The sequence below is a fragment of the Triticum dicoccoides genome, chromosome 3B (assembly GCF_002162155.2).
Source record: "Triticum dicoccoides isolate Atlit2015 ecotype Zavitan chromosome 3B, WEW_v2.0, whole genome shotgun sequence".
Lineage (NCBI taxonomy): Eukaryota > Viridiplantae > Streptophyta > Magnoliopsida > Poales > Poaceae > Triticum > Triticum dicoccoides.
In genome coordinates this window covers 610,502,675-610,526,254 of record NC_041385.1, presented here as the reverse complement: position 1 = coordinate 610,526,254, position 23,580 = coordinate 610,502,675, and positions in this window count along the sequence as shown.

Genomic DNA, 23,580 nt, shown 5'->3' with positions numbered 1-23,580 from the left:
TTGAGTATGTGCACTATTCACGTGCCATCGAGGAGAAAAAGTATTGCGTAGTACTAGGTGCCATCGAAGTGCACAACTCACTTATGCACTGCATATCTGCATTTTCTTGCATGACACGTCCACCTTGATGCTAGATGTCTTGCATGTCGGCAAAAGGATGAACAAAGCTCATGTCTTAAACGAAAGAGTGGAAGAACATAGATTCCCGACGACCGAGAAGGAGCAACAAACCTCGCGGTGGAGCATTTGCACTCATAATATTTTATACTATTCAGCAATATAAAATCAACCAAATCTCTCCATGCTCCTATACCATTCTATAGTATGAGAATAACTTTGAACGTAAGCCATTGATTCACTCTATCCAATGGTCATAGTTGGAAAATCCAAACAAAACCAAGCATTGGATCAACTCTTTTAGCACTCAAATTGTTGCTGCCTGCCCACCTAGCCCACCTATATATCCGCTCACGTGTGATGAACACATGAGCTATCTACTCAGATTGTATGTTAAAAAATAAAGGTCGATAACTAATACGACACCTCGGGCCAACACAGCCAGATCGCACTTTGCACGAGAAATTACACACCATGTTTCGTTGACATGTGGTCCCGTTCCAACATGTTAGTGAGACGACGGCGAGTCCTTTTGTACAATTTCCAAACGGACGTCTAAGTAGGCCGGGGCGCCTCTTCGTGTATCGTGGCAACCGTCCATCGACTCTTCGCCTTTCCCTCTCGATTTGGAACTGCTGTTGCACGCACTTCCTCCCTCCTCCATTTGCCTTCACCCTTCCTTTTGCCATTGTTTGATCGTCTTCTCCATGGAGGGAACATGCCGGAAATGACTCCGTTATTCTTTCCTCGATCTGAATGATGACATGGTGGAGGAACTCATTGATCGGTGCGACATCATCACCTCGGCTAGCATGGCAAGTTCGTTCAAGATCATTCTCGACTCAACTAATAACATCATTACAAAGAACCCAAGGGTCCATGAGCGGTTTGATCTCCCCTATATTCTTAATCGTGACCCTGCTGACTGGCGCACAAATGGCGGAGGCCTCACCTTGTGCAAGTTGCTACCGCTTGATAATGATACGTGTGATGTTAATATGCCATCGCTTGAGGGTAAGGCTTGGGTAAGCGCAAATGGAGATTGGGTTGTTTACATTGGGTACAATGCGAGTGGGAACTTGTGAATGTGTACACTCGTCACCGGGTTCCACTTCCAAAAATCTCAGTCTGCCCAGAGGTTTGAGAACACCGGTTTTATACATACGTTCAACTACGATCATGGCGACTGTCGTCTACAGAAGATAGCAATTTGTCAAGTTCCCGACCGCTCTTGGGATTTAATGGACTATGGAGTTGTTACTATCTTCGACAAGCTTGTTGCCTTCCTTCATAGTTCGACTGGATGGATATTGCTCAAAAATCAGTTCTATACACGGATGTGTACTGTGATGCAATTCAATATGAGGGTCTTGTGTTTGCTGCCACCACTTGTGGCACTGTTTTTGCATGGAATCCTGATGCTTTTGGTATGTTTGTCTTCCACCGTAATTATAATTTTTTCATCCACATGCATGCGGGTTAGCTAGTTTCCCTTTATTAATTAACCTTCTTGTGTTCCCAAGGTCCTGTGAACATTCCACCACCTATACTTGAAAAAATTTATAACCAAGGGGGAGATGACGATGATGATGATCACGAGCATGAGGACCCATATACTCAGTGGCGCCTGGCAACTTATTCTGATGTATCAGCTCTTCTTCTCTGATACAGGGCACCGCTGATGTTACTAAAGAAGCAGGTGTTGTCTCCCATGGTCGCAGTCTCCGGACCTATTCCAACATCCGTTGCAGGGTATTCGGGATGGATACTACTGTGCTAGTGCCAACACCTTCTGCCTGGTTTAGTATTGATACTCTTGGAAACTATCCAATCATGGTGAAAGGCGATCCAGCTGCTATTCACACAACATTACTACCATTTATGAGAAGCAACTATATCTATACCTCGGACATTGCTATGCTTCCCTACCGTGGCTATCACAATATGGATGATCAGTCCTGCGTTGGTCTCGAGATTGACAGTAGCTGGCCCTTCCGAGACAAACTCTTCTGGTTCAAAGCAAGCGTTTCCAACACCGAGGAGTGGTTGAGCTGAAGTTCATTTCACTGCTTCTTATTTGTTGTGTGATGAAAACTTTAGTATTTACTAGAATGTTTTGTTGGAACTAATCTGTAATCCAACATGTATCCTCATTGTGGTTGTGTGTTGATGACTTGTTGTATGTAATGAATGGTACATTTGCATATGCATGTCATAAACTCAATTTATAAATGGTTTTCGACTCACTTCTTGGAGTGTTAGTGCCGTAGTAGTATAGCCAACATCCATAGTAGTATGAAGTTGCCACATCGCATAGAGCCAACCAACAGTTAGTTCTAGTTAGATCAACTAGAGCAAGATGTCGCACGGAGGCCGAGAAATATGGTGATAGCGTGACTGCGTGAGGTGGGCTTGTACGTAATATGATGTAGGCATAGGGCTTGCCGTGTTTCCTACTCCTCCAGTCTAAATGTGGAGACGATTTGGTTGAGTTCTTCCTCCTTTTGCCGACACGTGGGACATACAACATCCAGGTCATGTCATGCAAGAAAATGGAGTGGTAGTTGAAGCCACGTGATGTGCATCTTTGGTTAAACTGTAAATAGAATTTTACTACTCTTAAGTAACTCCGAAAGGGGCCACCAAAGATCTTTATTGGATTTGTTTTTCTTCACCAGCATGTCAAGCTGAAAGATGTGCAGCTTAGTGGGTCCTCTTGCGTTTTCACTGACATGTGGGACCGCATATGAGCAAACAGACGATGGGCTCCGCGCGTCTGCTCGCTGGCTGAGAAGAGAGATAGAGGAGGGCTGAGCACAGACTCCAGGAAATTTGTTCTACGTAACCAACACCTCGATATAGGCTCGATATAGTGGGGTGGCATGGGACATAACTAGCATTCACGTCTAGCAATACGGCACACACCACCTACGAGTCCCATCCGACACCAATTTTCTTGGAGTCCATGCTACAACCATCTCTTCTCCTTCCTGTTTTCTTAGCCATCGCACGGTGGGCGGGGTGGGGGTTTGCCGATAGTCGGTTTGCTCAACTGCGGTCCAACTTCTAAGTGAAAATGCAACACAACACGCATTCCCCCTTGAGCGGCGTGCCGGACCAACCGTGTGGGGGTGCGACACGAACATGGCAGGCTTTTCCTCTTGAACTTGTAACTTGTAAATTTTGGTTCTGCTCCATGGTGCAACCGATACATAGAACTAACGATTTTCCCTAGAGTAATAAGACGTTTGGTTCGGGCGTGGTTCATGCATGGAGTACGTATGAAAATTATGAAGTTGATGCGGAAGGTAAGATAATTACCAGTAGTACCATATACTACTACATGGATTTGATGGAAAGATAAAGATACATACGGATCCATCAACGACATCCTCACACCCTAGTGCGTCGGGTCACCAACCGACATGTGAGGAGCAGCGGCGTTGGCAGCGAGCTCAACGTGCTTCTAAACAATGCCGTCCAAGGTTGCCCTGCGGTCCAAGCAGGCCAGCATCCTATCGTCCTCCTCTTGCATGTAGTAGTCCTTGTGGACAATTTGCGCATAGACGCGGGTGATTATGTCGATGGTGTCTTGCTGCGCTAGGCGCTACACGACGAGCACGACCTCGAGGTGGACATTCTCCGGCGCGACAGCGGGCAATCGCAGGGCCACTAGTTCGTTGAAGAGGTTGTCACGATAGAGGCCGTTGAGGGTGGTGGGCATCACAAAGCCTGGGCGCATGGGCTGGAGGCGTACGTCAAGGTCGTCCGCGAGCTTCTTGAGGATGGTGAACTTGTTGAGGAAGCCAACGAGGACCTCGTTGAACAAGGAGATGAAGCTATCGTCCAAGCGGCCCCTCGCCTCGGCGGCCTCAAGCATTACCTAGAGACGTTCCTCGGTGCCGGGCCGCAGGCCGGCGTCATGGACCATCTAGCACAGCCGGCTAATGCTCGCGCTCATCGCCTCCACAACTCTAGCTTCTAGTCAACTGATCTTGCGATTGGAGTGATCACTCTTGCCCTTGGTTAGGGTGTGTAGGTGCATAGGAATTCGTAGATTGGACTGGCGGGGAGCCTTTATATGAGAAGTGCAGACTGCGTTGAATTCACATGCGTGTTGGCCATCTACTCCTCGGCCCTCTACTGCACCTGCCTTTGGCTGTATGACAGGTGGGCCAGCCACCCATTGGGACCATGTGTCATACACCCAAAGGCAAGTGCAGTAAGTCAATGAAGCTGCGTCCCCCTTCATGCCAGTGCAGTATAGTCATCTCACCGGACCTCTAGTTGGGGCCAAACGAGAGAACTTTGATGTTTACTGGTTTATTGGTCACCTTTGCATTTTGCGCCAAGTTTTGACCTTTGATTTAACTAAATAAATGTTAATGCATGTAACCAAAAATGTTGTGTAAGTCACCTTACGAAAACCAAATAATCCCAAAACACTTAGGCATGGTACATTAACTCCCTCCTCGTTTCTTATTTCGTGACATATCAACCAATGAGAGATGTGGGCCGTGCATGATTTCAATGACTTGAGACTACCAAACATGACATGCAGTGGTTAGTTCATTGCATGTAATCCTATTAATTAGCAAAAAGACATTAAGTTCTCTCGCCGATAGGAATAAAACAATACACCATGTATTTATTTGCAGAGGGAGTAGTACATTTTTTGTGACATGCATTACTAGATATTGCAAGTCAAATACTAAATCTAGATGGACATGGTAGTACTACTAAATCCAGGCGGTGGTGCTAGTACTAGTAGTAGTACTACAAATGTAGCCGTGCTGCTCCTCATAGTGAAGTGACAAGACCCTGCGCCGAAGATAACACCTGAGTATAGGCGCCGTGATCGGCATACGATAGTCAGCCTCATCGTCTGCAGTCTCTATCATCATGGCTGTAGAGCTAGCCTGCTTACAACTAGCCGTGTTCGACATAATTTCCCATGCGTAGATGCCCGTGCATTGCACGGAACACCAAGATTGGGGGTGGACAGCGCCGGCAGCGCCATCACGCCAGATTTTTCCATGGCCTTCTAGATGTGGCGGGGAGGAGATAAGGCTGATTGTGAGAGACAAGGAGTTGTTTGAAAATAGGGAACAAGTGCGGGCATCTTTTTGCAAAACTAGAGAAGTTTGGTTTGTATGCGTCAGATCTAGATCCAACGACTATTGGTGAAAGATGGCAGGCATAACATCATCACCAACTCAGGACCACTTTGATTCGCAGGATTTTGAAAACGCAGGAATAGGACACGGCAATATTACAAGTTTCAAAGTTATATTACAAATGTTAGGAGTAATGCTGCACCTACAAAGAGGGAATTACTAGGAAGTTTATGTAAGAACTTTTGTTACTTTAGGTGGATGCAGCATTATCGTACAAACTAAAATCCACCACCCTGACAAGTCACTAATGGGCAAATAAATTTTCGAGTCTCTGGCCACTTGATGTTTCAAAAAAAAATTCAGCTTCTGCGGAGGCTTTGTCATTTAGGCCTAGATGCTTGTGGTGATCAGCACACCATTCATTGTTGTGCTAGAGAACGCCAAACCTCGTTACCTTGAGCACACTTGCCTCTAGAACAAAGAACCTAGCCAATTTAATCTCTGATGTGCTGCCTTAGTAGTCAATCAAATTAATTTCTGTAAGATGGAGATCAAGGCTTTCGATGAGATTGTTATAGTGGAGCACATTTTTCACTTTCAGGTTTTTGTATCTGCAAAAGAAGAGAACATATTAGAGCATCTGGTTGTATAGGATTGCCGTGTCATCAAGAGGTACCAATATCGTTCGCTCATATGATAGGGTTGGCTGGCTAGTGATATTTTTTCAATCACTCTCTCTCTCTCTCTCTGTCTCTCTCTCTCTCTCTTTCTCTTTCCTCTCATTTACCTAGGAGCACGTGAAGAGCTTGGGCATTTGTTGGCTTCCACTATGTGGCCGATGCAATGTTTCTCAAAATTATGCCACATAATACACATCGATGTCAAATCAAAAGATTTTGGCACCGCTCTCGCGATGTGAGAGAGTTGGCACCGCTGTGCACACAGACCCACATGTATAAGCAAATCAATGAAACCTACTACACCAGCCTCTCACTCTCCCAAGCAAGTGTTTTTTATTGCCTCACTCCTCTCTCTCTCTCCCATGCAAGTGTTTTTTCATTGCGTGAGTTAATTTGGCACCGGAGCAAAGTAGGTGATCCAGATTGGGGCACCAGGTGAGCAATGGAGGGGTATCGATGCGAATTGCATCACAAGTGAATTTGGCACGTGTTTTGGCCTACATAATGGAGGGCGGTTATAGCCCACTTTTGTACTACCTCGTATTTAGTGTAAAATTTTGACCATAGATTTACCTAAGAAAATGCCAATGCATGTCACCAAAAATTATACCATTTGAAATTATGTTCAAATACGAATCCAACGATATAATTTTTAGTGACATGCATTAACATTTTGCCAGTTAAATCTATGGTCAAATTTTGATACTACAAAATAGGAAGAGTAACCAGGACGGAGGTTGTCGTGGAATAATCACGTTAGATGTCCTAGTGTGAGGACTTAGTCATGGAGCCATCGCAACAAGATTAGCTTAAAGGGGTTAAACCAGACAAAGGACACAAGGAGTTTATACTGGTTCAGCCCATTGTGGTGAAGGTAAAAGCCTACGATCAAGTTGTGGTGGAATTGATGGGGTCTCGATTATCAGGGAGCGAATCCGCTTTGCCTGGCTCTCGAGTTGTTGTTTCTTGTCCTTGAACCGCCGCCGGGTCGTCCCTTTATATACACAGGTTGACGTCCAATGGTTTACAGAATCTCGATGTCGGCTCATACACGTGTCTAACTCGGTTTCTACCTTTCCCTATCTTACAATACAAGTTACATATCACATGGCGGTTTATGTCTACGGGCCCTAATCCGCATTTGGGCTTTGGGCCTTTAAATCTCTGTAGTAAAGCGTCATACTCCTTGTCTTCATGGGATTCAATACGGATGACTCCTTATGAGTATAACTCGGCCGCTCCTGGGCGGTTTATACTTAGTAGTTATATCCCCAACATTAGGTCCCAGATTGATTTGAACCTGTTCATGTCAATCTTCAACACTAAGAAAAATTTCTTCTGAATATTCTCATGTGAACCTTGTAAACTACCATGATGTCATCTTCCAAGATTGTCATAAACCGCCATGACTTCATCTTCCCTTTTATTAATGAGCCTCCGAAAACTGAGGCGACATCTCTGTCACTTATCCATTTTTTGGGCTCCTCGATTCTCGCGGCTATCACTTACCCCTTCGTGTCGGTGTACTAGAGTAGGGGTACCCTAGTATCCCGAACTTGTGCACGGGCAGTCGCAGCGCCCCGCGGCAAGGCTTGCCGGGTGACCGCCAAGGTCCTCCGTGGTTCCTTTGGAGCCATTCAAGAACAAAGTATTCAAGTCAAGGAGACAAAGCCCCGGCAAGAGGAGCTTGCCGGGAAGGCCAACCAAGGCATCTCAAGGAACTTGCCTCGACGCGCCACGCGTCCCGGCAAGGCCCGGTGAGCGAAAAGCTTCCGGGCGCGGCAAGACAACGGCCGCGGCAAGGCGCTTGCTGCGGCAGGCAATCACTCTGTACGCGCGCTCCAGCATATCCACCAACGTGTCGCCCTGGGGGCCTTTCCAGGCACGTGTGGCGAGAGGCTGTGCAGCCAGCGGTGCGCGGTGGCATGCGACGCTGACAAGATTGCCATCGTGGCGAGCGGTGGCGTCCCTGACGGTCCCTTTTTTGCACTGTTTGGGTGACGCAGACGGGCATTTAATGCCTTTGTCCCCTGCCGTCAGGGTTAGGTAGGATGCACTGTACATGTAGTTGTACCAACCGCAACTCTTTTTCCATTTTTACCCTTTTCTACTTTGCCACCTGTCGGTGACCCCTTGAGCATATAAAAGGAGGCCCATGCGCAACGTAGAGGGGGGTTCGAAGGCCAGAAAACACTCACACTCGGTCTCGTTAGCAGCTCGAGTGTACTGTAGCACTCAGCGCTCCTGAGCAGGAACTCAATACAATCAGACAAGCAGCAGTAGGAGTATTATCTCTTCGGAGAGCTCCGAAGCTGGGTAAAATGCTCGTGTGCTTCGCCTCGATCTGCTCTTCGTGCGATCTCTGCCCCCCGCCGAACCGAAAGGGGCTCGGTCCGCCGGCCCCATAGGTGTTCGTGGATCAGCTTCCCCGACATCTTTGGCGCGCCAGGTAGGGGGCGTCGAGGTTGTGTGAACCTGATCCGGCGTGCACACGAGCTAGATCTTCATTTTCTTCATCGACATGCCACCGAAGAAGAAGACTTCGGCGGCAGCTGTTCCGTCCACGTCGATCCCACCACCACCGGAGCAAACGAGTGGTGTGGCAGACGCCGGCGGAAGAACGGACATCGACGAGGGAGCTCACAGTGCTGCCAGGTCCAAGGACAAGGCTGCGCAGACCTCAGCGTCCGTACATGTACCGCGCCCATCTCAGGAGGCGCAAGACCGACAGCGTCATGGTACTCGTAGTGCCATACGTTTGTTGGGCCAAGATCGAGCTGGTGGATCTCGGGGTGCTCAAGACCACCATGCACGCCAACATGCTGACACGAACGAGACACGGTCGCCTGGACGGGATAGTGCTCCTTCTAACATAGTTAGAAGTCCGAGCATATCCCGCTCCTCGCACCGTTCGCCACTGCCTCCCACCACTCCAGCAGAAGCTTTGGCACGAGCTCAACTGCTCCTGGATTACCCTCCAACGGAAGACAAGATCGACGGATGGAGGGCCACCATTCAGAGTCTCATCGGCTTCGCCAACGGCGACACTCTGAGGCAGCCGAGTGCATCGCTGCCGCGGCAGGACCGCCAGGCACGAGCCGGTGGCGACGAAACCGGTGGAGGTGCAACCACCATGCACTCTCCACCCCGAAGGCCAAGATCGCCGACTCGCCGAATCCACCTCGACAGCGACTCTACCGCGTCATTGGATCCACGAGCTCGTCGCGACCAGCGCCAAGTTCTTCACGAACGACAGCAAGAAGACGCTCGTACTCGCATCAAGCACCAAAGAGAAGTGCGGCGTCAATCCGACCAGTGCACTGGGCCCTCTGTCGACATGCATGCGCCAGGGGAACCAGGCGACTTGCCGTACGCGGTAGGTTGCCCTGCGTTCACTCGTGAGCTGCGGCGAGTCCAGTGGCCCAGTACGAAGAATTTCAAGCCAGACATGCCAGAGAAGTATGACGGCAAGTCGCATTCGTCGGAGTTCCTCAGCATCTACACCATCACGGTGCAGGCTGCCGGGGGACGAGACGACAAGATCCTTGCCAACTACTTCCCGCTGGTGCTCAAACCCAATGTCAGATCCTGGCTCATGCACTTGCCGGACAACTCCATTTCCTCCTGGGCAGACCTGTGCCATCAGTTTGTCGGCGTTTGTCGGCGCCTTTACAGGCGGCCACAAGCCTCATGGCCAAGAGAGTGACCTTCATCTGCTCGCCTAGAAGGAAGGAGAGCCCCTGCGCAAGTACATTCAGAGATTCAGCCACGTACAGCACAACATCCCAGACGTCCACCCTGCCGCGATGATCAGCGTGTTCCATCAGAACGTGCGAAACCGCAGGATGCGGGAGGAGATGGCGATGTGCAAGATTAGAGACGTCAGTGAGCTATACGCCCTGGCCGACAAGTGTGCACGTGCTGAGGAAGGGAGGAAACTCCCCGGAGAGAATACAGGAGCAGGAGGATCTGATAGTGAGGAGACTGCCCCGGCAAGGAAAAACCGGCGGCGGAACAACAGGAAGAAGAAAGGCAAAGGAGTGCTAGTCGTTGAGCAGTCCGGCAAGAAAGGCAAAGCTGGTAGCTCCGGCAAGGAGATTGCCGTGGGCACCAACTACCAGGCTGTGGCGGTCGCCGACAAGCAGGACGGCTCCAACAAGCAGTACTGCAAGATCCACCGCACCAAGGGCCATGACCTCCAGAGCTGCAAGAAGGTCGAGCAACTTGTCGAGCAGCAAAAGGCTGAATACGAGCAACGTCCCGGCCGAGGAGGACGCCGCGGCAAGGCCAAGCAGCGGCAAGGAGACAGACCTCCCCGCGGCCGCGACAAGGATGAAGATGACGACGACGATGAAGATATGGATGATGACGAGACCGATGAGCAGGAGTTCCAGAAAGCCACAGAGGTCCTGTGCGTTGACGGCGGTGCTTCTCTGCATACTTCACACCGCCAGCTCAAGCAGTAGGCGCGGGAAGTCAATGCAGCAGAACCACCCGTCGAGTCACGCAAACCTCTGAAATGGTCCAGCACGCCTATCATCTTTGATATTGAGGACCACCCTGATCGCATAACTGCGGTCGGGTGCTTGCCGATGTTGGTTTCACCAACTATCCGCAACCTCAAAGTCACTAAGATGCTAGTTGACGGCGGGGCCGGCTTAAACTTGATCTCCTCCGTGGTACTCCAGAAACTCCAGATCCCTGATAGCGAGCTCTAAGAGACCGGCACATTCCAAGGAATTAATCCGGGAAGGAGCAAGCCGAAGGGAAAGATCACGTTGCCGGTGACATTTGGTAGCGAGTTGAATTTCAGGACTGAGAGGGTCACTTTTGACGTTGCTGATTTTCCATTACCTTACAATGGGATACTCGGCCGTCCAGTGCTCGCCAAATTCATGGCAGCCTCTCACTATGCATACAACGTACTGAAGATGCCAGGCCCGATAAGTGTCATCTCTGTCCCTGGCGACAAGAAGGATGCTCTTATTTGCGCCGACAAAATCTACTGGGAAGCAGCAGCAGCAACAGATCGCAAGTCACTTGCCGTTGAAGCTCCCGGGGCGAAGAAGAAGACCAAGTCCGGCAAGAGCTCTGATGCCCACTCCGGCAAGCGCACCTCTTCGGAGTGCTGCGCTACCGTCGAGGACGCACCATCGAGCTCCACCAGCAAGTGTAAGAAGACAATGGCAGCTCCACCAGAGACCAAGAAGGTGTCCGCCAAGGAGGACGGCACTGGTGGTACCTTCACCATCAGTGCCACTCTTGACCCTAAATAGGAAAGCGCGCTCGTTGCTTTCCTGCGGGCGAACGTCGACGTGTTTGTGTGGCAGCCGTCTGACATTCCCGGTGTTCCCAGGAAAGTAATCGAGCACCATCTTGCCATCTGTCCTCATGCGCAGCCCGTTAAGCAGAAAGTCAGGAAACAGGCAGTGGAGCGCCAAGAATTCATTGCAGAAGAAATCAAGAAATTGGAAGCAGCAGGCCTTGTCAGAGGAGTGCTCCATCCTACGTGGTTGGCCAATCCTGTAGTCGTGCGTAAGGCAAACGGGAAATGGAGGCTTTGTATCGACTTTACCGATGTCAATAAAGCTTGTCCCAAAGACCCATTTCCCTTGCCGCGCATCGACCAGATTGTTGACTCCACGGCCGGATGTGATTTGCTTTCATTTCTTGATGCATACTCAGGATACCATCAGATCTTCATGGCAGAAGAGGATGAGGAGAAGACCGCATTCATCACCCCATGTGGCACATACTGTTTCGTACGGATGCCCTTCGGTTTAAAGAATGCTGGTTCAACATTTGCAAGGGTAGTTCATGACGCTTTTGAGCCACAAATGCACAGAAATGTGGAAGCCTACATGGATGACATAGTGGTCAAGAGCAAGGGCAAGGCAACTCTGATTCAAGATTTAGACGAAACCTTTGCAAATCTGCGCAAGATCAACCACAAGCTTAACCCCGAGAAGTGCGTGTTTGGAGTCCCCTCCGGCAAGCTTCTCGGGTTCTTCGTGTCTCAGCGGGGAATTGAAGCCAATCCCGACAAGATCAAGGCCATTGAGCAGATTGAAGCACCAAAGAGCGTCAAGGATGTACGAAGACTTGCCGGTTGCGTAGCTGCTCTCAGCAGGTTTATCTCTAGGTCTGCTGAGCGCGCCCTGCCGTTTTTCAAAATATTGAAAAAGGCAGGTCCAATGAAATGGACTCCAGAGGCGGAGGCTGCGCTGCAGGACTGTCCTCCACTCCAACACTTGTCGCACCTAGGCCACAAGAGAAGTTGCTGCTATATATAGTGGCAACCAATAAAGTGGTTAGTGCTGCGTTAGTAGCAGAGAGGGAGGCGGATGATGAGCCAGCAACCACGGCAGAGGCATCCAGCGACAAGCAAGGGACTTCACCGGCAAGCTCTGGTCCCGACAAAGATGGATCTACGCAGGAGCGTGACAAGATGCAGAAAAGAATGGTGCAGCGCCCAGTTTACATTGTCAGTTCCCTTCTGCAGGGGGCTAGGTCAAGGTACTCTGGTGTGCAGAAATTGCTTTTCGGCCTTCTCATGGCCTCGAGAAAGCTGCACCATTACTTCCAAGCACATGAGATCACAGTCATCACTCGTTTTCCGCTGAAGAGGATACTGCAAAATCTAGAAGCAACAGGCAGGATTGTCGAGTGGGCACTGGAACTGTCAAGCTTTGGCCTCAAGTTTGAGAGCACTTCAACTATCCAAAGCAGAGCATTGGCAGAATTCATAGCAGAATGGACGCCAACGCAAAATGAAGAAATTCTAGAAACGAGCATCCCCGTCAAGGAGGCAAGCAAAGAATGGCTGATGTACTTTGATGGTGCCTTCTCGCTGCAAGGCGCCTGTGTGGGCGTGCTACTTGTCGCACCTACCGGAGAGCACCTCAAGTACGTAGTCCAGATGCACTTTCCCAAGGAGCAAGCAACGAACAATACTGCAGAGTATGAAGGTTTGCTTGCCGGTCTCAGGATCGCAGCAGACCTTGGGATCAAGAAGCTCATTATCAGGGGTGACTCCCAGCTTGTCGTCCGCCAAGTGAACAAAAATTATCAGAGTCCGTTGATGGAAGCTTATGTTGATGAAGTGAGAAAGCTAGAAGAGCACTTTGACGGCCTGCAGATGGAACATGTTCCAAGAGCTCAGAACGACATTGCCGATGGCCTGTGAAAGTGCGCCGCACTTAAGTTACCTGTGGAACCAGGGATCTTTGTGCTCAAGCTGACCCAACCGTCCGTAACACCATCAACTGGACAGAGCAAGAAGAGAAAGTTGATTTCTGGTGGCTATTTTTCGGCAGAGCTCCCCAAAGCCGCCGCCAAGAATGTCGCCAAAATCAACACCATGGGTGCTGAGGAGCAGTCTGCTCCGGCGAGCCCTAGGGCTTGTTCCGTTGAAGCAGACGCTCCCGACAACTTTTGCTCCGGCAAGCTTGCCGGGGAACATCAAGCTCTGGCAGAGCCACAAGTTCTCGCCGTAGAAGCGGATGTTCCCACAGCAGCAGATGTGCCTTTAGTCCTTGTTGTCGAGCCACAAGCTCCAGCATGGGCACAACAGATTGTTCTATTTCCTTCAGACAGGAGAACTTCCCGAAGAGCACGAAGAAGCGGAAAGAGTAGCCCGACAGTCAAGTATGTACCAGTTTGTCGACAACACACTGTACAGAAGAAGACTCAACGGGGTGAAATTGAAGTGTATTCACCGGGAAGACGGACAAAAGCTGTTGGCAGAGATACATGAAGGCATATGTGGCGACCACATTGGCGCAAGAGCACTTGCCGGCAAAGCGTTCCGGCAAGGTTTCTTTTGGCCGACAGCTCTCCAGGATGCAACTGCACAAGTAACCAAGTGTGAAGCGTGCCAGTTCCATTCCAAGCAGATACACCAGCCAGCTCAAGCTCTCCAGACGATCCCTTTATCCTGGCCATTTTCGGTCTGGGGGCTTGATATCCTCGGCCCCTTTCCCCGAGCTGTCGGGGGCTTTGAGTACTTGTACGTTGCAATCGACAAGTTCACAAAGTGGCCAGAAGTGGAACCAGTGAGGAAGGTGACAACATAGTCAGCAGTCAAGTTCTTCAGGTCGATTTTTTGCCGCTTCGGGATCCCTAACAGGATCATCACCGACAACGACACACAATTCACGAGCCGCACCTTCATGCAGTATGTCCAAGATGTTGGCGCCAAGGTCTGCTTCGCTTCTGTTGCTCACCCGAGAAGCAACGGTCAAGCGGAGAGGGCAAATGCTGAAGTGCTGTGCGGGCTCAAGACCAGGACTTTCGACAGGCTGCGCAAGTGCGGAAGGAACTAGATCGAGGAGCTGCCGGTGGTTCTTTGGTCGATCAGGACGACGCCAAATCGAGCCACTGGCCAGACACCTTTCGCTCTAGTCTATGGAGCAGAGGCAATTCTCCCCACGGAACTCGTATACGGGTCACCTCGAGTGCTTGCTTATGATGAGCTTGAGCAAGAGCAGTTGCGGCAAGATGACGCGCTGCTCCTTGAGGAGGACCGTCTTCAGGCTGTTGTACGAGCTGCTCGATACCAGCAAGCTTTGCGCCGCTACCATAGCCGCAAAGTTAATGCCAGAAGTCTCGAGGAAGGCGACCATGTTCTTCGGCGTGTTCAGTCCGCCAAGAATTCCAACAAGTTGACGCCAAAGTGAGAAGGCCCTTACCGGGTGAAACGAGTCACTAGGCCTGGCGCTGTCCGCCTTGAGACCGAAGATGGCAGTCCAGTGAGCAACTCCTGGAACATCGAGCATCTTCGTAAGTTTAACCCGTAGGGCGTGGTTGCCGGAACCCGTTCCGGCAACCACCTTTTGTACAAATCTTGCCGATGTTGCATGTAATCCTTTGTACAAAGCCGGGCGCAAACCCCGTGCATAAGTAAAGCTCATGTGCTCAGCACATCTTGTCAATATCATGCTATTTACTTTATTTTTGCATGCGTTATCTGACACTTTGTGCAGCACCTACTCCCGGTAAGCAATAACGAGCCGTAAGGCTCCATATCTTTATTTTCTCTTCTTTCTTTTTCTCAAAAAAGGAAAGGAAGGTTCCCTCGCACACAAGTTTGCTGGGGGGAAAGGAGAAGATAATGGTGTGGACCAGGCGTCGTTCAAGGAAGTTTCGCCTTACCAGAAAGCAAACGATAGAAAAGCTAAGTTGCCAAAGTTTGGAAAGGAGAAGATAATGGTGTGGACCAGGCGTCGTTTAAGGAAGCTTCGCCTTACCGGAAAGCAAACGACAGAAAAGCTAAGTTGCCAAAGTTTGAGCAATCAGATTTTAAATTTTTAAGTTATCTTCCTCGAACGACCGTGCTTTGTATGGAAAACCTGTGCGCGGAGGAACCAACTCGTAGCTAGTTGCGCCCTTACTTTGTTTCGAGTCCGCTCAACAACTTAAGTGAGCTGCGACTAGTTGCGACAAGGTTTCTTGTCGGAAGCGGCACCGCCAGCAGGCTGCTGACGTCCTGCACTCAGCGCTCGCGGCTCAGGTGCCTGCGCCGACAAGTTCCCTAAAAGCGTAGGGCAAAAACATACAAAAGAAGGAATCAAGTAGAGGAAATAACATAGCAATCTCTACCCAAAATAGAGTTATATTACAAGATAGCTTGTCACAGCTCTAATAGATTGTTCTCATGACATGACCAACAGCGACAGGAAAAAAGAGAGAAAATGGGCGGCCTAGTCTACGCGATCGCCCTCAAACCTCTTGATCCCGCTCACCTTGTCCACGATGGGTGCGACAAGGGTCTTGAGCGCTTCCAGATCAGCATCCGGCGGCAAGGAGTTGAGGACATTGGAGAAGTTGAGGCCTGGGTTGTGAAAGGCCACCTTCATCAGCACCTTCTGGAGAGCTCCTGTGCAGATCTTGCGCGACTCGTCGGCCAGCTGCTTTGGGATCTTCTCCCGGAGTTGCTGGAGGGCCGTCGCCACGCCTTTGAAGAACAAGCTGAGCTTGGCGCTGGGTTGGAGGTGCTCGTCGGAGGAGTACCTGAGATCCTCCATCCCCAGCTGCGCCAGCTCCTCGTCGATGGCGGCGGCAAGATCCACAAGACCCTCAGTCCAGTGCTCCACAGTCTCCCTGAAAGCATCGTGGGCGGCAGCAGCACTCGCCAGCAGTGCCTCGTCGGCCTTGATCTTCTCCGACAAGGCCACCTCCCGCTCCCTGGCGCCGTCCAGCGTCTGAGTCAAAGTAGCCAACTTCAACTCGAGATCTGCATTGGAATCCTTGGCGGCGCTGAGCTCCTTGCTCCTCTTAGCGAGAAGACCCTGCAGCTCACCATGAGCGGCAGCGTCCTTCTCGCGCTCACGCTTGAGCACGGCAAGCTCCTCGCCGCTCGCTTTGAGATCGGCCTCCAGCTGCGCCACCTTCATCTCCAGCTCCTTCTTGGCGGCCTCAGCAGCTGTGGCAGCATCTTTCGCTTCCTTGAGAGCCCCGCCAATTGCTTGCTCACGCGCGGCAAGCTCCTCCTCGTGGCTGTCAAGATTGACCTTGCGTTGCGCCAACTCTCCCTCCTGCGCAAATAGATTTTCGGCGACAAGCCGCTGTTGCTCTTCAACTTCAGCCTTCGCGAGGAGGAAGGCTTTTCGCTCCTCGGTGACTTGCTCCCGCTCCTCTGCCAAAGACCGGAGAGCTTCCTGCCTGAGACTCCGGAGCTCCTCCGCGTGCTTCTCAATGTCCACTCCCGCCCTCACGACAAGCGCTTCTCGAGATTCCAGCTTGGCTTGTCGGGCGCGGTAGAGCGACAGCAGCTTCCGCAGCAGCCGCTCCTCCTCAGGCTCGTCGCTGCTACTGCTTGGCGCGTCGACTAGCGCCAGCCCAGCAGAGGCAAGCACCTCTTCGTCAAAAGTTTCTCCTTCGACCGGTGCCCTGGAGCTCGACGCCCAGGGGAGCTTGATGAAGACGCCATCGCCAGCCTTCAAATAGGCGCCGGGCTGGGGCTCTTCAGAGCCTGGCACTGCAGCAGCGACAGAGGGATCGACGGTCGGTGCAGCGCCTGGCGCTCCTACGGCCTCGGGGCCGTCAGTGCGATCGCCGGATCCCTCACCAGCTTCTGCGGCGGCAGCTTTGGCGGCCTCTTCGCCGACGGGATCATCAGCGCCAGCCTCTCCTTCGGTGGCAACGGCGTCATCGGTGTTGCTGCGCGCGTGCTCCTCGCCGGCGACCTCGGTTTCCATTGGCTCCACGGCAGATGGATCTGACGAACGGAAAGGGGAGAAAAGTCAAGCAAAATATCCGAAAAGAAAATAATAAGAAGAAGAACCCAAGGGAAGTTTTCAGGCAAAGATGATTACCTGCGCTAGGATCTACGGTCGAGGTCTCAGCCACCGGAGGATCACTGGCTCTGTCCCTTGCCGGAGAACTGTCCCTTGCCGGAGATTTCTCCCTTGTCGGAGAATGCTCCCTTGCCGGGGAATCCTCCCTTGGCAGTGTAGTCGAAGCAGAAGGCACTTCGCGAGCGGCTTCTGGGCTCTCCTGGTGAGGCTGCTCTGCTCCTGCACGAACCAACACTTGGATATCAGCAAAGGAAGAGCACCCATGCACGACTGAAAGCGGGAAGTAAACTATGTACTTACGTGGAGGGCTGCGCTGGGGGCTGCTTTGAGGAATGGTTGCCTGGTCCGACAAGGTGGTCTCGGACATGTCCTCTGCCGTCGCGGTGGGTTCGTCCTCGATGACAATCACCGGGACCTTGGCTCTCTTCGCCGCTCTCTGAGCCAGAGTCCTGAAAAGGAATGAGTTCAGAGTAAGGCAAATCAGATACGAGACAAAGACAACAAGAATTGAAGAACTACAAGTACAACAAGGAATCTTACTCTTCTTCTTCCTCGTCGGAGCTGAGCGCGGAGAGATCGAAGGCCGGCTCACCTCCGGTGCGACGAGGCGGAGGAGTAGGCTCCCTTGTCCGCTTGGCAGGAGCAGTAGCGGTGGACCGGGAAGACCCTGCTCCGGTTGCCGCAGCGGCGTGAGGCGCTCCCGCGGCAATAGTGCTTGCCGCGGTAGAGCGTGTCGCGTGGCCCGACGGCTGTTGACCCGTCTGCCGCCCCGCTACGTCCCCGGCCTTGCGGAGACGCCTTCTTGGCGGAGCTGGGGGCTCCGTTTGCGGCAAGCTGCCTGAGGGTTCAGGCCCGACAAGATCTCCCTCGCCGGGCTCGCTCGAATCATCCTCGGGCCCGGCAAGCCCTTCCTCGCCGGCAAACTCCTCGCGCTTGGCAAGGCTTGCCGCCTCCGCTTCCTCTGCCTCCTCCACGGTGAATCCAAACTCACCCGCGGCGGCGGCTGCCGCCGCCTCTTCCAGCCTAGTGGCAATGCGCTGCATCTCCGCGTCGGTGGTGTCGCGGGTGAGGCTCTTCTGCTCGTCGGAACGGACCGGCACTTCAACCAAGCCGTCGAAGAACTCCTGCACGACGGCGTCTGCCGGCTCTTGCCATGTTGGGACAATCCCATGCGAGTCGCACAGCGGCATCATTGCACGGATGCGTTCAAGCGAAGAGTTGTTGCACAATGGAACGACGCCCCTCGGCAACATAAATGGATGTTGAGGATCGTGCTTGAACAATTCCAGGAGCATCGCGTCCAGCTCCAGGACAGTGAAGTTGAAGTTGAGGCCCAGGCGCAGCCTCATGATATCCGCCGAGTTCTGGAACTCCCAGACGGGTCTCCCCCTCTCCTACACGGGGGCGATGCGGCGGCGAAGGAAATCTGCGCCAACGGCGCCTACGGTGAGCCCGGCAAGCTTGAGGCGAAGGATCCGGGTGACGGCAATCTTCAGCCTGTCGTCTTCTGGGGCAACGTTGCTCCAATCGTTGCCGCGCGCTATTGGGGCTTGTCGTAGGGCGGTAAATGGCTACGGGTTCTCCTCGACGATCCAGCACCACTCTGCTCTCCATTCCTCCCACTTGCTGCGGAGCTCTCCCTCCAGATAGGCTTCCTTCTTGCCGACTCTCGAGATCCAAGCAATTCTGCCGGCAAGGGGCTCCCCTCTCTCGACTCGGGGCATAAAGAAGTGGCGAAAAAGGGCTACGTTTGGATGGACTCCGACAAAGTTTTTGCACAGATGTGCGAAAACTGCCATGGTCAGAACGACGTTGGGGGTGAAGTCAAGGAGGCGGAACCCGTAGGTGTTCATGATGTCACAGAAAAATTCAAAGAAGGGCGGGCAGAGCCTGAAGTAGAAGAACAACGCAAAGAAGGGATATCCGTTCGGAGCCAGTCTCGAAGCGGTGGCCGGGAGTACCTTCGTGCGCGGATGCGCTCGCGTCTCCGTCGACCAGAAGAGATAGTAGTACTCCCTCAGCTCCTTTGCGTCAAGCTGAGGGGGGAAGATGGCCCGCTCCTTTCGCAGCGCCGTGAGCCGCTGCGCCTCGGCCGACTTCACGCCTTTCCCCTTGTCGGCTTTCGGAGCCATGGCGGAGGTGGTGGGGGAGATCGACGGCGTTGGTGGTGCTGGTGGCAATGGGGGCGGAGCGCTACTCTCTTTCGGCTTCGGGAAGAAGGGGGGAGCGGCGGAGATTTGTGAAGTTGGAATAACAACCGGCGAGATGGGCGAACTGCCCCTGTTTCCCCTTCTTATAAAGAGGGAGGGGGCAGACGTTTCGCCCTTCCGAATAAAGAAACCACCCACGATCTCTCCCACGACGCCGCATTCGACGTGTGCCGTTGGGGGAGAGCGCGGTGGATACGGAGTAACATACGGCGTAACCCAGGCCGCGTGTGCCCGTGCCCTGTTTTGGGCCTGGCCCAACAGCGCTCGGCACCGTGTGTGGCCCAGGCCCGGGGCTCCTGTCGGTGTACTAGAGTAGGGGTACCCTAGTATCCCGAACTTGTGCACAGGCAGTCGCAGCGCCCCGCGGCAAGGCTTGCCGGGTGACCGCCAAGGTCCTCCGTGGTTCCTTTGGAGCCATTCAAGAACAAAGTATTCAAGTCAAGGAGACAAGGCCCCGGCAAGAGGATCTTGCCGGGAAGGCCAACCAAGGCATCTCAAGGAACTTGCGCGACACGCCACGTGTCCCGGCAAGGCCCGGTGAGCGACAAGCTTCCGAGCGCGGCAAGACAACGGCTGCGGCAAGGCGCTTGCCGCGGCAGGCAACCACTCTGTACCCGCGCTCCAGCACATCCACCAACGTGTCGCCCTGGGGGCCTTTCCAGGCGCGCGTGGCGAGAGGCTGTGCAGCCAGCGGTGCGCGGTGGCATGCGACGCTGACAAGATTGCCATCGTGGCGAGTGGTGGCGTCCCTGACGGTCCCTTTTTTGCACTGTTTGGGCGACGCAGACTGGCATTTAATGCCTTTGTCCCCTGCCGTCAGGGTTAGGTAGGATGCACTGTACAGGTAGTTGTACCAACCGCAACTATTTTTCCATTTTTACCCTTGTCTACTTTGCCACCTATCGGTGACCCCTTGAGCATATAGAAGGAGGCCCATGCGCAACGTAGAGGGGGGTTCGAAGGCCAGAAAACACTCACGCTCGATCTCGTTAGCAGCTCGAGTGTACTGTAGCACTCAGCGCTCCTGAGCAGGAACTCAATACAATCAGACAAGCAACAGTAGGAGTATTATCTCTCCGGAGAGCTCCGAAGCTGGGTAAACCGCTCGTGTGCTTCGCCTCGACTGCTCTTCATGCGATCTCCGCCCCCCGCCGAACCAAAAGAGGCTCGGTCCGCCGGCCCCATAGGTGTTCATGGATCAGCTTCCCCAACACTTCGCTTTATAAATAGGGCCAAGGGTCCCTTTCCTTTTCACCCCTTGCCTCTTCGTCTTTCTTCCACCTCGCATCGTCTCCATGCTCGAGAACAGCCGCCGCCGTCAACCTTTGTCTCTGCCCCAACAACGGCCGCTGCATCAACCTGATTTGACCAGAAAAATGCGGCGCCTCTCCGCTACTCCCTCAACCTCAGTAAGTCTTCTTTCTTTTCACCTCAAATCTGCCACTAGGGTTTCGGTGTTCGTCAGCGTTCGTCGGTGTTCTTTACTTATACCTTGCTGTCACACAAGTACTTGACAAAACTTGGCATTATCCCTGTGCGGCTGCATCCATAATCCATTTTTCTCATTACAACATCTGTTTTTAGTGAAACAATCCCATCTGGACCTTCGCTGTTCCGCTGTCACCACTTAGGGTTTTGGAATTTTTCTCCTTTTTTGAACTGCGGTAGAGTATTATAACACTAACCTGTAAAACTTGTTTGTGCAATACTTAGCAATTTTTCAGATCTGTAACTTTCCATACCAGTATAGGCGGTTTAACCTTTAGAAAATGATAACCCACCAGGTACCATTAACCCTCTTTTAAACCACCAACTTGACCTTAATGTCAGAATCCGGTTTATCATGTACATATGTTTCAATATCTTCTCCCTCCGTCCATTCGCTGGTTTATTTGTGTCAGTCATGAATCTTAAACCGGCATTGATCCTCTTTTCCAGCTTTCCATTGAAATGGCCAAACAGTTCTATGCTTGCAATTGGGTCCCTTCCCGGGTTACTGAAGAACAATTAACTGGGTTTATTGCTACTGGCATTTTAGCAAAAAAGGAACTCATACATTGGAGAGTTCCCAGTCCAGAAAATCCTCCTGATCCCAAGGATGGAGAGCTGGTTGTTTTTCTGACCATCTAGGTCGAGGGTTTAGCCTGCCTGGTTCAAAATTCTTCCGTGACGTTCTTGCTAGATTCCAGATCCACCCTCAAGATATTGGGCCTAACTCCGTGTCCAATATTTGTAACTTTCATGTTTTTTGTGAGGCTTATCTGCAAGAAGAACCCACTTTTGAGCTGTTCAGAGATTATTTCTATTTGAACCACTGTACTGAGTTCACAGATGGACCCAACACTGAGCTGGGTGGGGTTTCAATGCAGAAGAGAAAAGATGTCAGCTTCCCTCACGCCAAGCATCATAGTCATCCCAAGGACTGTAATCAGACTTGGTTTTACTGCCGTGATACATCTCCACCTGATGAAAACCCTCTACCGGGTTACCGTGCTCACCGGCTTACCAATAAGCATCCAGTTCCTCAATGATTATCTGCCATGGAACGATCAAAATACGCCCCTCAGCTGTCAAAACTCAGAGCTTTTGTTCCTAATGGACTGACAGGCGTTGACTTCGTTCGATGCTGGGTTTCTTGGAGCATCATGCCTTTAATCCGGTGCCCCGGTTTAACGTGTGAATACACAGGGGATCTGAAAGACCCTCAACGTCATATTGACATCCAGCTCACTGATGATGAAGTCACCGAATCTGTCAAGAAAATGCTTGATGAACCGGTGGCTGTATGCAGCAAAGTAGGGCTCAGTCCCTTCTGTACTTCCAACAAACCGCCAGCTGTAAGAATTGCATCATTTTAGTCTTAATCCATCCCTTCTTAAACATTCCTTTATAACTTGTTGTCCATCTGTGCAGGGCGATGATCCGTTCTGGAAGAGGAAATCGCAGGATAAACCGGCGAAGCCGCAGGATAAACCGGTGAGAGCGCCTCGCGTCAAGACCAGGGTTACAAAGAAACATGCGAAGAAGAGAACCACCTATTCCCTTGACTTGCCAAATGAGGAAGAACTTGATAATCTGGACTTAGAGGTAGACCTTGACTCTCTTGGTTCCTTTTTCATACACCTCATTGACAATGATTGTTATCAAGATTACGCGAAGCTAGCCGCGCTGGTGACGTAGAGGTAATTATTCTTTCTTTCGACTCAGAGACCGTGCCAACACGAAAAATCCGTCGACCAGTCCGGAAGGTAAAATTTTCATTCCCTCTTGCTTATTCGGATCCGCACTTTCTTTTGAAGACACAACAACATGAAGCTCGCCGCACAACTCAGCATAGTGGCCAAGTAGTGACCTCCTCCGGTTTAGCAAACTCTCTGGTTCGTAAATGCCGTCATGAGGTCTCTTGTACTTCTGATACACTTTATCCCAGGGCGGGTTATTTCCGATATCCTCTTAATCCATCTGATTGAAATTATCAGGGAACCTCTCATTCATCATCTGGCGAGTCATCGGCCACACAACTCCCTCCCCTCAAAACTGTTCCTGGGTAAGCATATCACACTTAACCCTTTATGGCTTGAATTTGTTGATTATACTAACTTTTTGTGTCTGTTCTTTCCAGTGCCCAAGCCAGACTTAGCAACAAGGCTAAGTTGAATAAACCGACTGATGATAATCCGGCCACTGAACCAGAGAAGACCCCAGAGACCTTTGATCCAAATGCTGATACCATCCTGGATGATCCGGTGCCTTAGGTTCAGGACACTTTTGTTGAACCGGTAGAGATAAATCCGATGAGCCAGTCTGCTGATCCGCCAAGCCCAGCTGCCGATCCACCGAGCCCAGCAAAAACAACAGCTAAACCGCCAAGCCCAGCCAAAACTATTGATGACACCATGGATGATGTTATGATTACCGGTTTTGGTCATACTGCTCCTGGCAACCCTGTTGCTTTATCAAAGCATAGTGCCAAAGAAGAATTTTTTGCTATGGACAAGGGCAACTGGAAAACAGACTTATCAAGCTATGCCCACCTCAGCGCCCAAGATATTCATTTTGGATATTTAAACCGCCTGTACACAAGCCGCGACTATGAAGCCGGTTTAGTGGGCCTGATGAAGGAACAGTATGAGGTAAATATAAATTACTTTGTATGAGT